Source organism: Natator depressus, chromosome 20, assembly GCF_965152275.1.
Source record: "Natator depressus isolate rNatDep1 chromosome 20, rNatDep2.hap1, whole genome shotgun sequence".
NCBI lineage: Eukaryota > Metazoa > Chordata > Testudines > Cheloniidae > Natator > Natator depressus.
The window spans coordinates 22,101,220-22,115,258 of NC_134253.1; positions in this window are offsets into that span (position 1 = coordinate 22,101,220).

Below are 14,039 nucleotides of genomic sequence, written 5' to 3' on the forward strand. Positions count from 1 at the left end.
TATCCATCCCCTACACAATCCTTTATCCCTCCATCCTCTGGCATGACCTGCAACAACACAGTATGCAGAATTCACACTCCCAGTCCCCTGGGATCTGTACCCCATGGCACCCCCCCCCCCAGGATTCACACTCAGCCCCTTTGCAGAGGCCAGCGTCCCCTCCCCACATCCCTCTGTCCCACCCACGGCCTCGCGCACTAGCTGGGGAGCATGGAGGGACGATGACACACAGGGGCTCCCCCTCCACCCCGATCTTCTGGAAAGAGCAGCCCAGCCCCTCTCCATGCAGGGGGCTACTGCCAGGCTTGGTGCCCCAGGGTTGCCTCAGAGGGTCCTCTGGGGGGAGCTGGCCCTGCCCTGCCCCCCCCCCCCGCATTGCTGGGACTTCTGGGCTCTGTCCCAGCTCTGGGAGGGGGGTGGAGTCTAGTGGTCAGAGAAGGGTGGCTGTGAGCTAGGACTCCTGGGTTCTATCCCAGCTCTGGCAGGATCTTCTACTCTTTTCCTCACCATCCCATGGTCTTTAATCCTGACCTACAGATACTTAAGGGCCTTAATTCGCTGCCCCTTTAAGAGAGCAGCCCCCCTATCGTTCCCCTCCCCGTCCTCGCTGCAGCCTGTGCAGGAGTCCTGGGGGGTGGGATCTGACCCGCTGCCCTGGCAGCCCACAGGCAGGCGCCCTGCCAGCTGAGCCCTGGCGACTCGGCGCCCGCCAGCCTCCTGGCCAAGGAGACAGGCTCAGTGCGAGCGTCGGCCATGGAGACCCAGAGCCCCCCCTCTTGCGCCCAACAGCCCCCTCCCACTTTGTGCACCTCACAGCCCCCCGTGCTCCCCACAGCCCCACTCCCATCCTGTGCACCCCAGAGCTCCCCATGCACCCCACAGACCCCGTGCATCCCACAGCCCCCCTGTGCACCTCACAGCCCCCCTCCCACCCTGCGCACCCCACAGACCCCCCAGCTTGTGCACCTCACAGCCCCCTGTGCACCCCACAACCCCCCTCCCACCCTGTGCATCCCACAGCCCCCCGTGCACCTCACAGCCCTCCTCCCACCCTGTGCACCTCACAGACCTCCCACCCTGTGCATCTCACAGCCCCCCATGCTCCCCACAGCCCCCTCCCACCGTGTGAACCTCACAGCCCCTCTCCCATCCTGTGCACCCCAGAGCTCCCCATGCACCCCACAGACCCCGTGCATCCCACAGCCCCCCTGTGCACCTCACAGCCCCCCTCCCACCCTGTGCACCCCACAGACCCCCCCACCTTGTGCACCTCACAGCCCCCATGCACCCCACAACTCCCCTCCTACCCTGTGCATCCCACAGCCCCCTGTGCACCTCACAGCCCCCCCGTGCTCCCCACAGCCCCCTCCCACCCTGTGCACCCCAGAGCTCCCCATGCACCCCACAGCCCCCATGCACCCCACAGCCCTCCTCCCAGCCCGTGCACCTCCCAGACCCTCCGTGCACCCCACAGTCCCCTCCCACCCTGTGGACCTCACAACTCCCTATGCGCCTCTCAGCCCTCTCCACTCTGTGCACCTCATAGTGCCCCCATGCACCCCACAGCCCTCTCCCACTCTGTGCATCCCACAGAAGCCAGGGCAGGGACCCCCAGCGTCAGTTGTGCCCCAATGCAGCTGGGACAACCCCCAAACGCCATGCTGATGTTCTGGGGCGGGGGAGCGGGGAGGCATGGGCCGAGATGGGGCAGGGATCATAGGCGATGGGAGTATCACATCAGCACCCCATAGAATAGACGCTAAGAGCTCGTCTACATGGGGATGTTACAGCTGATTCACTTTAGCATCCAGACAAGGCTTTGGCGTCTCAGGAGGAGGAAGCCCCCACTCCTGGGACTTTGTGGCTGTGGCCTAAGAACCCCACTTCTGGCAGGCCGCTTGCGCCCCTCCTAGCAGCTACAGCCCTGGCCTGGGTTCTATCCCCCACTCTGCTGCCAGGTGACCTCAAGCCAATCCCCACTGGGCTCTGTGCCTCAGTTTTCCCCATCTGTAGAATGCTCCGGATTTTTAGTCTGTAGGTGAAGAGTGTCTCAGAAGAGCTAGGGATGAGGACGGTGATTCTCATACAACCCCCAACTTCACACTCGGGTCGGCCTGGCTGCGTCCCCCAAGTCCCTCCCAGCTAGGTGAAGCCCAGATTTTTCAGTTCTCTGGCAATTCGGAAAAAAAACAAAGCAGGGAAGGGGGGAGTTCCCTACCCCTTAGGCTGTCGTGGAGCCCTGCAGAGCTGCCGGACTCACCCTCTTCAGAGATCTCCGCCGGGCCCTAAACCCGCACGCTGAATTTCACGGCTAGATGCAAATGAGCTCATTAAATAATGGCCCATTAATCAGCTTTCACACAAAAGCATCCCTAGTTGCTCTCCCTACTCCTTGAAAACTTGCAGTGTGGCTGCTGCCCCCTGCTGGCTGGGATCAGAACTGCCGTGCTGTGTGTCATGACGCCCAGACCGCGGATGGAGATTGTCCAGCCCTAGAGGGGCTGGGCTTTGGGGCAGGGGGGCATCTCAGAGGAGAGGTATCCCTGGGGGTAGGTGGCTGGCGCTGCCTTGGGGACAAGCAGCTGGCACTGTTCTGGGCTGGCACAGCAGACACTAGAGCCGTGGCTTCCCACCCCAGCCCTGAGCCGGTTTGGAGCTTGGTTTTCCCTTTCCAGGGAGGGTGGGCACCAGCCCCAGCTGGAATGGGCTGTGGAGCCCCCAGCAGGCCAAGCATTGATCAAGGCCGGGTGCTGGGTTGGCGTCGGCAGAGAGCTCATTGCCCAGATTGGAGCAAAAGAAAGCTCATCTGGTGGCCATCGATCCCACTCCCCGCCACCCCGTGCCGCAGTCTCCAGGGACGATTCACCACGCAGCGGCTGCCACAGCTCCCATTCACCATTGCTAGCGCTCGCGGGGATTTCGGGGCCTCACACTTTGGGCGCTGGTTCTGGCCTCACAGCCGTGGTGGGAAATCCTGGGGGAGGGAGCGAGGCAGGGGCCCCCCCTCCCAGCTGGGATGTCCTTGTGCAGCCCACCCCGTTTGCTCAGTGATCTCTGAATCCTGGCCTGGCCTGGCCCAGTCACCTATGGCCCAGTCATGATTGCGCTGCAAGAGGAGAATGCTCCGTTTCATCCCGCGGGCATCAGGCTGAACCAGGGGCCTTCCCCCTCTAGCACAGGGGCAGGGAATGGGGCGGGGGGGCAAGGACATCCCAGGATGCACTTCCCACTCAGATATCCCTCCATGGAACAGAGATGGACCTGTCATGTGACAGCAAATGGGACTGGACTGGAACTGCTCAATCTGACCCATGGGGATCTTAATGAGTGCAAAGACGTGCCTATTTCACCCCAATCCCCTTAACTGCCTCTGGAGTATAAATGCAGAGATGAGTATTTCACCCCGATCCCCTTAACTCTGCCCCTGGAGTATAAATGCAGAGATGAAAATTTCACCCCGATCCCTTTAAACTCTGCTCCTGCATTGTTTATTCACATTTCCATGTTCTTTTTGTTACCTTAAGGTCGGTATCAAGATATTTCCTGTCAGAGCCCATCGCTAAGGGGCGAAATTGTGGCCATTTGTATATTTATCAGCTGGAAGGAGCCTTTGGGAGTGAAGCTCTCGTGCGTGCTGTGATTCGGGGATGACATTGTCTGCGTGGGCTACCAGGAAAAGTGACAATTCCTGCGTCTGTTGCTTGCGTTTGAAGATGCTCAACATGTAACATGCACGACAGTCAGTGTTTGTATTATGGCAGCTGTGAGGTACCAAGCAAAATCAGGGCCTCATTTTGCCTGGCACTGCACAGACCCTGACTGAGATCAGGGCCCCCCTTGTGCCAGGTGCTGCACAGACCCTGACCGAGATCAGGGCCCCCCTTGTGCCAGGCGCTGCACAGACCCTGACCGAGATCAGGGCCCCCCTTGTGCCAGATGCTGCACAGAACCTGACTATGATCAGGGCCCCCCTTGTGCCAGGCACTGCACAGATCCTGACCGAGATCAGGGCCCTCTTGTGCCAGGCGCTGCACAGACCCTGACTGAGATCAGGGCCCCCTTGTGCCAGGTGCTGCACAGAACCTGACTATGATCAGGGCCCCCCTTGTGCCAGGTGCTGCACAGAACCTGACTATGATCAGGGCCCCCATTGTGCCAGGCGCTGCACAGACCCTGACCGAGATCAGGGCCCCCTTGTGCCAGGCGCTGCACAGACCCCTAATACGAGAATCCGAGCCCCAAAGGCTCACAGGGTTAACTGACAAAGGAAGGGTTATTTATTATCCCCTTTAACAGATGGGGAAACTGAGGCTCAGAGACAGCCAGGGTCATCCAGGGAGTCAGTGGCAGAGCTGGGACTCGAACCCAGAGCTCCCCAGGCCCAACCTCCTGCCTCTCTGAGGAGGACTCAGCCCCCATTAGCCCCTCCCTGATGCTCTGATCAGCCACGGCTGGTGCTGTCCCCTCCGTGGAGAGAGGTGTGGGATGGGGGGGTTGGGAGGGCCAGCACCCTGCAATGCAGATAGGGAGGGGGTGGGGCTGCTGGATTTTAGCCCCTCCCTCTAGTGAAAATGTGGAGCAGGGCTGAGAACTTCACACGCTCAGAAGCTGCCTTTATAGGCCCCCACCCCAGCTTTGGGGGTGCAGGGGCAGCTCCCCACCCCCACCTGAGACCAGCCCCATCCCAGCACCCCACCCTGAGGACCAAGCTGAGGGAGCTAGGAGCTGGTCAACCTGGATGTGCAAAGGGGCCTGTGGCCTGGGAAACGGGAAGCCTGTAACGTGTTTTCCAGCCTCTCCTCACCCCTACCTCTTGCCCCTGGGGGGGTGGGGAGGGGTCTAATTAGCTGGAGCCCCTGGCTGTGTGGGGAAGGAGAGTTGAGAAGGGGTTCCGAGTTCTGTGGCAGAGACAGGAAGGGGGTGGGGAGGGTCTGGCTGATTTTATTTAGAAGGTAAGAAATTACTGTGGTGGGGGCAGGAACATAACAGCCCTGGCTGCCACGCCAAGGTCCCCCACCAAGGAGCTGGGGGGGGATCTAACTCGCCTTTACCGCTCCAGCCCCTGGCAGGGCTGGGCCTCGAACCTTTGACCCCAGAGCATCCCGGGCTCTGCTATGCGCCACTGCTGGGCAGGGCCCCACCAGCAGGGGGTGCTGCAGCCCAGCACTGCCTGCCAGTCCCTATGGCCAGCGCCCAGCCGGGTCCCCGCTGCCTGCAGCTGCCTGAGGGGCATGGCGATGCGGGTCGGGTGCGATCGGTGGCCGGAATCAAGGCTGGGCGCCTGGGGCAGCTGAGATGGGGGCGGAGTAAAGGTGGATGCTGTCACTCTCACACTGATGGCCCCCCTGCACCTCCCCTTTCTCTCTTCCCCCCTTCACTGTCTCCTCCCCCCAAGCTCCCCAGTTCCAGGAGCCATCGAATGTGACTGGTGGCCGAAGTGATCTGGGATCCCCACCCCGCACACGGTGCTGGGGCCTGGTGGGAGTCATCCAACCTGTCACTCCTTGTCACAGTCACTCCACTGGCCCAGGGCGCCTTCCCCCACCCGTCAGCACCCAGGGAGCTTGCGTCGCAGCTGAGCCCCCTGCCCAAGGGGGCTGCGAGGGGCTGCAGTAGGAGCAGGGGGCATTGGAAGGGCTGGGATGAAGCCACCTCTGGAATGGGGTGCAGCGGCGGTTTCTACAGGGATCCCTCCCCCAGTGCTGAGATGCAGCCACCTCTGGGGTGGAGAGCATGGCAGCTGTTTAACCATCACGCCTCTGGGTCGCCTGTCCGGTTAGGCCAGGCAGCGGTGGGGTGTTGTGATGAAGTGCAGGCCATTTGGCTAGGGGCTGGCTCTGTGGACAGTCCTCCCGCCCCTACCTGAGCTGCCAGGATTATTTGTAAGAGGGTAGAGAGAAAACCTCGAGTGGCTTCATTTTCTTCTCTTCTCCCTGTGGAAGCGCCAGCCCCAGTGCCTGAGCAGCGCTGCCTAATGAGCCACACGCCGGTACCGCAATGGGCTGTGTCCCCGGCGGCCGCCAGGCAATGGCAGCAGCCAGATTGCAGCCCTGGCCTCCGAGGGACAGAAACAAGCCCCCGAAGCCCAGCACCAAGTCCCACGGGGTGCGGGGGGAATGAGCCGGGGGGCGGGAGGGGGGTGCTGGATTGGAGGGAGAGCTCCGGGACGGGGGGAAGAGGAGCAGGGATTGTCTACGTGACCCCCACCCCAATAACGCCCCCCACCCTGGAGCCCCCCCCAGGACAGGGGAGCTCAGCTGTGTCTCATTCAGCCTCAGCCTGTCTGGAGGGGCTGCTCGGGGTAGAGAGATACCGGGCTAGATGGGCCCTGGGCTCTGATCTGGGGGGCCGTGAAGTGGGACACCAGGTTAGATGGGCCCATGGCTCTGATCCAGGCTGGTGCGGGGGGGAAGATATGGGGCTGGTGAGGCTTGTACATCTGATCCAGAGCAGCAACCCCACCATTCAGTCCCACCTCATTCCCCGAAGCAGGATCCGAGCCCACGTCACCCACACCGCACACCCAGAGAAGCTACTTTCAGGACCCGCCATCTAGCTCCCCCCAATGCTGCGAAATGATCCTCGCAGTCCCCCCACTGCGGGATCCCTGCATTTACCAGCCACAGCTCCATGGGGGGGGCACGGTTTCCCTGGGCTCCGCTCATACCCACACACCCTCCCGCCCGCTGGCAGGCGGCGTCTGATGATGGATGAGATGAGCAGACATCTCTCCCCTTTGCTGGTTCTCCCTTCCCCCCAACTTCGGGGGGAGGGGGAGAAATTGCAGCTGAAGCAACACCCCCCCCGCCCCCCCAGCCCTGGGGGCTGCAGCGCTGGCTTAGCTGTAATTTCTTTTTGGATTTGATTTGATTTTGTTATTGGGTTTGGGAAGCAAAAACTCCGGCGTGAATGGAGGGAACCCCCTCCCCCTTCCCCTATTGTTGGACTGCGCCAGTGAGAAAGCGTTAATACCCCAGCTCCCTCCAGGGCAGTGCAGGCTAGCAGGCAGGGGGCTGGGCTGGGAGACCGGACACCTGGCTTCTGTTCCTGGCTCTGTCCCGAATCCTAGCTGAATTGCTCCCCCTCTGTGCCTCAGTTTCCCCTCCCGCCAGTTCTCTCTTGAGACTGGAAGCTCTTTGAGGCAGAGGACTGTGCCACGCGCTGTCTCTGTGCAGCACCCAGCACAAGGGGGCCTTGATCTCAGTCGGGGTCTGTGCAGCGCCCGGCACGACGGGGCCCTGATCTTGGCTGAGGTCTCTAGGTGCATAATAACTGTTATTATGGCAGCACCTGGAGGCCCCACAAGGTCATGACTCCTGGGGGGGCTGGGCAGCGGCCCAGGCGGCAGGGGCAGGGAGGAGTGCAGGGGTGTGCGGGGCGGGGGGGGGGGGGCTGGATAGAGACAGACACCGACAGATGGATCGGCAGATAAGAGACTGCACAGGGTTAACTCAGCAGCGCTTTCCCTGCCCGCTGATGGGGGAGCGATGGCCTGGAGGCATTTTCTCTCTCTCTCTTTAGTAATAAAAGAGGCTTTTTTTCCTCTTGCTGTTTTATAACCATCCCTATTTGCCAAGGCTGCTCCAGCCAGTTTTGCTGGGGCCCAGTGGGGGACCCAGGGTGGGACTGGGGCCTAGTGGGACACCCAGGGTCAGACTGGGGCCTAGTGGGGCACCCAGGATGGGACTGGGGCCTAGTGGGAGCATCCGGCGTGGCCTGGGGCCTAGTGGGGCACCCAGGGTGGGACTGGGCCTAGTGGGGGACCCAGGGTGGGACTGGGCCTAGTGCGAGCACCCAGGGTGGGACTGGGACCTAGTGGGAGCACCTGGGGTGGGACTGGGGCCTAGTGGGACACCCATGATGGGACTGGGGCCTAGTGGGAGCATCTGGCGTGGCCTGGAGCCTAGTGGGGCACCCAGGGTGGGACTGGGCCTAGTGGGGCACCCGGGGTGGGTCTGGGCCTAGTTTGGCACCCGGGGTGGGACCTGGGTTGTCTCGGGGCCCCTAGCAGGCCAGATCGAGTTGTCACCACTTTCACAGGGAGAGCTACCAGCTGGCCACATGTGGGGCAGTTGTTATTAGGTGTATTGAAGTTGTGCCCAGAGGCCCCACTTGAGATCAGAGCCCTGTTGCGCCAGGCGCTGCCCAGACACAGCAAGAGCCAGTCCCTGCCCCAAAGAGCCCCCAGTCTGAACAGGCACAGGGTAGAGAGGAAACTGAGGCGGGGGGGGGAGTATTTGAGGCCACCACCCCAATGACTCTCTCTGTGGGAGTGACAGTGACCGCCTTATCTATATTTATGTGGGGCGCAGAAGGGAGGGGGAGGGGTAAAGGAAAGGGAGGGCAGAAGGAGGGAGGGGGAGGCCAGGGGCCAGAGGAGGGGAGGGAAGGGAGAGAGGATGGTGGGGGTGGGGGAAGGATGGGGGAGGAAGGGGGAATGGAGTCTTTTTGTGGGGGGAAGGATGGCCAGCGGTGGGGGGAATGGCAGAGAGGAGGTGCGGGGAAGGGAAGGGGAGGTTGGTGGAGCGGGACGGGAGGACAGGGGATGGGGAAGGGGAGGTGGGGGATGGGAGGAGAGAGCTGGAGGGAGGAGGGGAATAGTGGGGGGAGGAGGGGGATAGTGGGGGGATGGGGAAAGGGGGATAGTGGGGGGGAGGAGGGGATAGTGGGGGGATGGGGAAAGGGGGATAGTAGGGGGATGGGGAGGAGAGGGATGGAGGGAGGAGGGAGACAGTGGGGGGATGGGGAAAGGGGGATAGTGGGGGGATGGGAAGGAGAGGGAGGAGGGGGATAGTGGGGGGAGGAGGAGGAGAGGGATGGAGGGAGGAGGGGGATAGTGGGGGAGGAGGGGGTTAGTGGGGGGATGGGGAAAGAGGGATAGTGGGGGGATGGGGGAGGAGAGGGATGGAGGGAGGAGGGGGATAGTGGGGGGAGGAGCGGGATAATGGGGGATGGGGGAGGAGAAGGTTGGGGGGAGGGGGACAGTGGGGGGATGGGGGGGAGTGGGATAGTGGGAGGAGGAGCGGGATAGTGGGGAGATGGGGAAAGGGGGATAGTGGGGGCATGGGGGGAGGAGAGGGATGGAGGGAGGAGGGGGATAGTGGGGAGATGGGGAGGAGAGGGATGGAGGGAGGAGGGGGATAGTGGGGGGAGGAGCGGGATAATGGGGGATGGGGGAGGAGAGGGTTGGGGGGAGGGGGACAGTGGGGGGATGGGGAGGAGTGGGATAGTGGGAGGAGGAGCGGGACAGTGGGGAGATGGGGAAAGGGGGATAGTGGGGGCATGGGGGGAGGAGAGGGATGGAGGGAGGAGGGGGATAGTGGGGAGATGGGGAGGAGAGGGATGGAGGGAGGAGGGGGATAGTGGGGGGAGGAGCGGGATAATGGGGGATGGGGGAGGAGAGGGTTGGGGGGAGGGGGACAGTGGGGGGATGGGGAGGAGTGGGATAGTGGGAGGAGGAGCGGGACAGTGGGGAGATGGGGAAAGGGGGATAGTGGGGGCATGGGGGGAGGAGAGGGATGGAGGGAGGAGGGGGATAGTGGGGAGATGGGGAAAGGGGGATAGTGGGGGGTGGGGGGGAAGAGGGGGGCTGTCCCAGTGCAGCACAGCAGCGCGGAGGCGGTGGTGGCATGTCCAGGTGATGGATGGTTTAATATCGCTCCTTGCAACCCCCTCCCCCGCATGGCACTGCTGCTCCCTGAACGGGGTGGGAGGGGAGGGGGTTACGAGAGAGAAACGCCCCACAACCATCAGCCCGCCACTCCCTCCCAGAGCCAGGAAGAGAACCCAGGAGTCCTGGCCCCAAGCAAGAAGGTGATCATGATAGGAAGGGTGAAGCAGCTGCAAAAGGCAGCCCCTGAGCCAGATCCTGTGGGAAGGGGTGTTGGGAACGACCAGAGTCCCTGCCTCTCCCACACTGCACCCCACACACTGCTCCACACCAACGCCACCCCCAGACACACCACGCCCCACCCCCACCCAGAGACTGCCTTCCTAAACTGCATCCCCCACCTCTCCACACATACGGCACCCCTCAGACACCTCCCCACCCTTGGACACACACGGCACCCTCACCCTCACACCAACTGCACCCCCAGACACCCCACTTCACCTCCCACCCCTCCACACACGTGGCACCCCCACCCTCACACCGTCTGCACCCCTCAGACAACCCCCCACATCGCCACCTCCCTTCACACCATTTGCGCCCCCACCCTGACTGCGCCCACACACCCATGGGTGCCTGCACCTGTCCGTATGTTCTGCTCGGCATGTGCCCTTGGCAGGGGCAGAGCCAACCCCATGGCCCCTCTGTCACGATGGCAGGAGGGGTGAGTGAAATTTGACCCGCCATGGCAGAGAGGTCGTGGACTGCCCCTGAGCGGGCACAGAAGGCCATGGGGCCTCCCCTGGGCGGGCACACAGGTTGTGGGGTGGTATCTGCACCAGAGCTCCCCTGGGGCCGGCCTGCCTGCCTCTCCAGCCGAATGCGTCCCTGGGCTCTGCCCATGGGTCTGGCTCAGGCACCGCTGTGAGGGGTGGGGCTGGGAGAGGGGCTCGGGGCCTCACGTGGGATGCCGGGTTGCAGGCGTTTTTGGGCTGGAACCTCTGGAGTAGCCGAGCCAGAAACTGGGGCACCCTGTCCTCCCCAACTGCACCACCCCACCCCTACCACACCCCCAAATCGCCACTGCAGCCACCCCACCCCACCCCTAGCTCATCCACCCCACCCCGATCTCACACCTCCCACTGCACCCACCCCCACCCCGATCATACCGCCCCACTGCACACACCCCACCTCCTCTGCACCCACACACCCCAACACCCACACGGCACTTCCCCACATCTGTACCTGCTGTGCACACATTGCACCTCCCCCACAGACCCACCAGCGCATGCGCACACACGCTCCAGGCCCATGAACACACACTTACATTCCTGTGAACACAGGTGCGCACACACACACACACACAGAGAATGTTCCCAGCCCCAGCAAAAGAGTGTGTCTGGGTGTGTGTGTGTGTCCGGGTGTGTTTGTGTATCGTTGTGTGTCTGTGGGAGGGGTCTATGCACTTCCTGACTAACCATCAATTTTGTGTTTGGGGTCACGTTTTCAGACAGCCTGTGAGAGGCAGCTAAACAAATACACCCCCATGAACACACCCAGAGAGTCCCAGACATTCACACTCACACACACACACCCAGGTAGTCCCAGACTTTCACACCCATTCAGTCCCAGACATGCACACCCTCACACAGACATTCACACTGACACACACACCCAGATGTTCACACTGACACACACACCCAGACGTTCATACTGACACCCCCCAGACAGTCCCAGATGTCACACACAGAGACATTCACATGCTCACACACAGACATTCACACTCACACACACACATTCACACTAATATAAACACTCAGTGTTCACACTGACATACAACCCCAGACAGTCCATCTTCACACACAGACATTCACACTCATATTCCCAATCACCCTCCAGATGTTCGCACACACCCAGATGTTCACACACACACACACACAGTCCCCTCCAGATATTTGCACCCCCCCCAGATGTTCACACACCTCCATACGTTCACACACACGTACAGACATTCACACACACACACACTCTTCCCCTCGCTCCCTGGCATCACTGGCACTGAGCTTCAGGGCCCGTTTCTGTTGAGCCCCCACCCTCCAGTCCCACCAGCTGCAGCAGGATCAGGGCGCGTACTCTGGTGGGGGGGGCAGCAGGGGGCAGCCGGGCCCAGCGGGGGCAGCGGGTACTGGAGGAGCTGGGCACTCTCAGGGTTGGGGTCAGTGCAGGAGGGGTCCCCCATGTCTTTGTCTGGCTCTGCCTGGCTTAGTGACCCCTCCAGTGCCCCTCCACAGTGCCAGAGGTCTGGAGGGGGGGTGCTGCCAGGGAGCAGTCAGACGCCTCCCCACACATGCCACCGCATCCTGCCTGCCTGCGGCGTCCCTGGCACCTGATTGACGGGGTGAGTGACGGACAGCGCCGCCCCCAGGCCCTGGGCGCACAGGCGGGGGGAGCCCTCCCGGTGCTGCTCAGACATGCAGCCCCAGTCGCCCGCCCTCACCCTGTCCATCACCGCCCGCCCGGCTGCCAGCGAGGGGAGGGGGGCAAGCTGGAGAGAGGGCTGTGGGTGGGGACGGACAGACAGAGGGGTGCAGGGGGCGGGTAGCTGGCCAGGGTCAGTCCAGGTTCCAGATTGCAGTCCAGGTGGGACGGCGCTGTGTGGGGGTCGGGGGCCGGGTATGTGAGTGGGGCGGGAGGGGGAGGGGTGCATGCGGGCAGAGCCCTGCCAGCACTGGAGGCCCCAGGCTGGATGGGCCCTTGCCTAGCTCAGGGGCAGCGGGAGGGGGAGGGGGAGGGCAGCCCTTCCTGCCCACTCTCCACTGGTGTAAATGACACTGGTGGGGCGGGAGGGGGAGCACCCAGCCCCCCTCTCCACTGCCCAGGCCCCTCTCCCACAGGAATCCCAGCTGGGGAGGAGGGATGGTGGGAGGTGGGAGAAAGGGCAACTGAGCAGCACCCTCCCCTCCACACCAGCCCCCCACCCCAGGGGGAGCCGGGCCCCGGGGCACAGCATCAGGATTAACCCCCCAGCCCCCCACCCCAGGGGGAGCCGGGCCCCAGGGCACAACGCCAGGATTCACCCCCAGCCCCCCACCCCAGGGGGAGCCAGGCCCCGGGGCACAGCACCAGGATTCACCCCCGAGTCCCCAGCCCAGGGGGAGCCGGGCCCCAGGGCACAGCGCCAGGAGTCCCGGCCTGTCAGTTCTTCTCCAAAGGTCTCTGAAGCCAGGGGCTGTAACTCCCCAGCGGGTGGCCCCCAGAGAGTGACAGATCCACAATCCCCGTGGGCTCCTGATGTGGGCTCCTGAAATAACTCCCGCCCCCCAGCCCCCTGCAGCCCTGCCACTGAGTCAGCCAGGTGAGAGGGGGGCATCTGAGCCACCTCCAAATCACCTCATCGCAGGCCAGTCCTATCTCTGCTGCACCCCACAGGCCGTGCTGCTCAGAACTTACTTTCCTGGGCTTGGGACAGAACCCCGGAGTCCTGGTGCCCAGCCCCCTGCTATAGACCCCTCTTCCCTCCCAGAGCCAGGGACAGAACTCTGGAATCCTAGCTCCCAGGCCCCGCCCCCCCCACTCTAACTACTGGACCCCACTCCCCTCTCAGGGTTCTACTGCTGAGTCGCCGTTCTATGCCTCAGTTTCCCCTCTGTCAGATTATGATGGGGTGTCTGATCTCATTTGGCCAAAGCAAACACCCCTCACCCTGTGATTTTTCCTGCTGGGATAAAGAAAACATCATCCAGGTCCTTGAACTCTCAGCCCCAATTGGGGTGCCCAGGACATGGACAGGCGTGGGGACTGGGGAGGGGGAGCCCAACTTTGTTCATCCCCAAACTCCTACTCTCCCTGGATCAGGCCCAGGTCCCAGCCTCGGGGCTGCTGTAATAATGGCAGCCTGCGACCAACCCCTCCCCAGGCATGACTCCTATCTACGGGCTGTGAGGGGGGCCGCGGGTAGGGATTGAGGAGCACCAGCAGAGCTGGGTGGGGGGAGCCAGAGCTGAGATATCAGGGGCTGTGGGTCAGGATTGAGGGGCACCAGAGCTGGGGTGCGAGCTCAGGGTTGGGATAGTTGGACGCTCCAGCCTGGGGGGCCCTCCACAAATGCATTGCTCCAGCCACTCACAGTGTAGCATTGGTCATTGGCCGCTTGTGTCACATGGAGCCATTTTTGCCCCCTGATTAGAAGAAGAAAAGGGAAGGGCTGCCAATCACACACGTCCCCCGAGGAATTTTCTATGAATTAGTTCTTAGAACTGGTGCAGCTCTGGGGATCTGTGAATCATGGTATTACTTGGGCTGCTGTTATTGTCCCCGGAGTAAACCCTGCACCTCCCCACTCCAAACTCCAGCTCCCTCCCCATGGCGCTCGGAGTCCCACTAGACACCAGTGGCCACAAAGCCCAGGAGCTCAGAAGGAAATGGTGGTCAG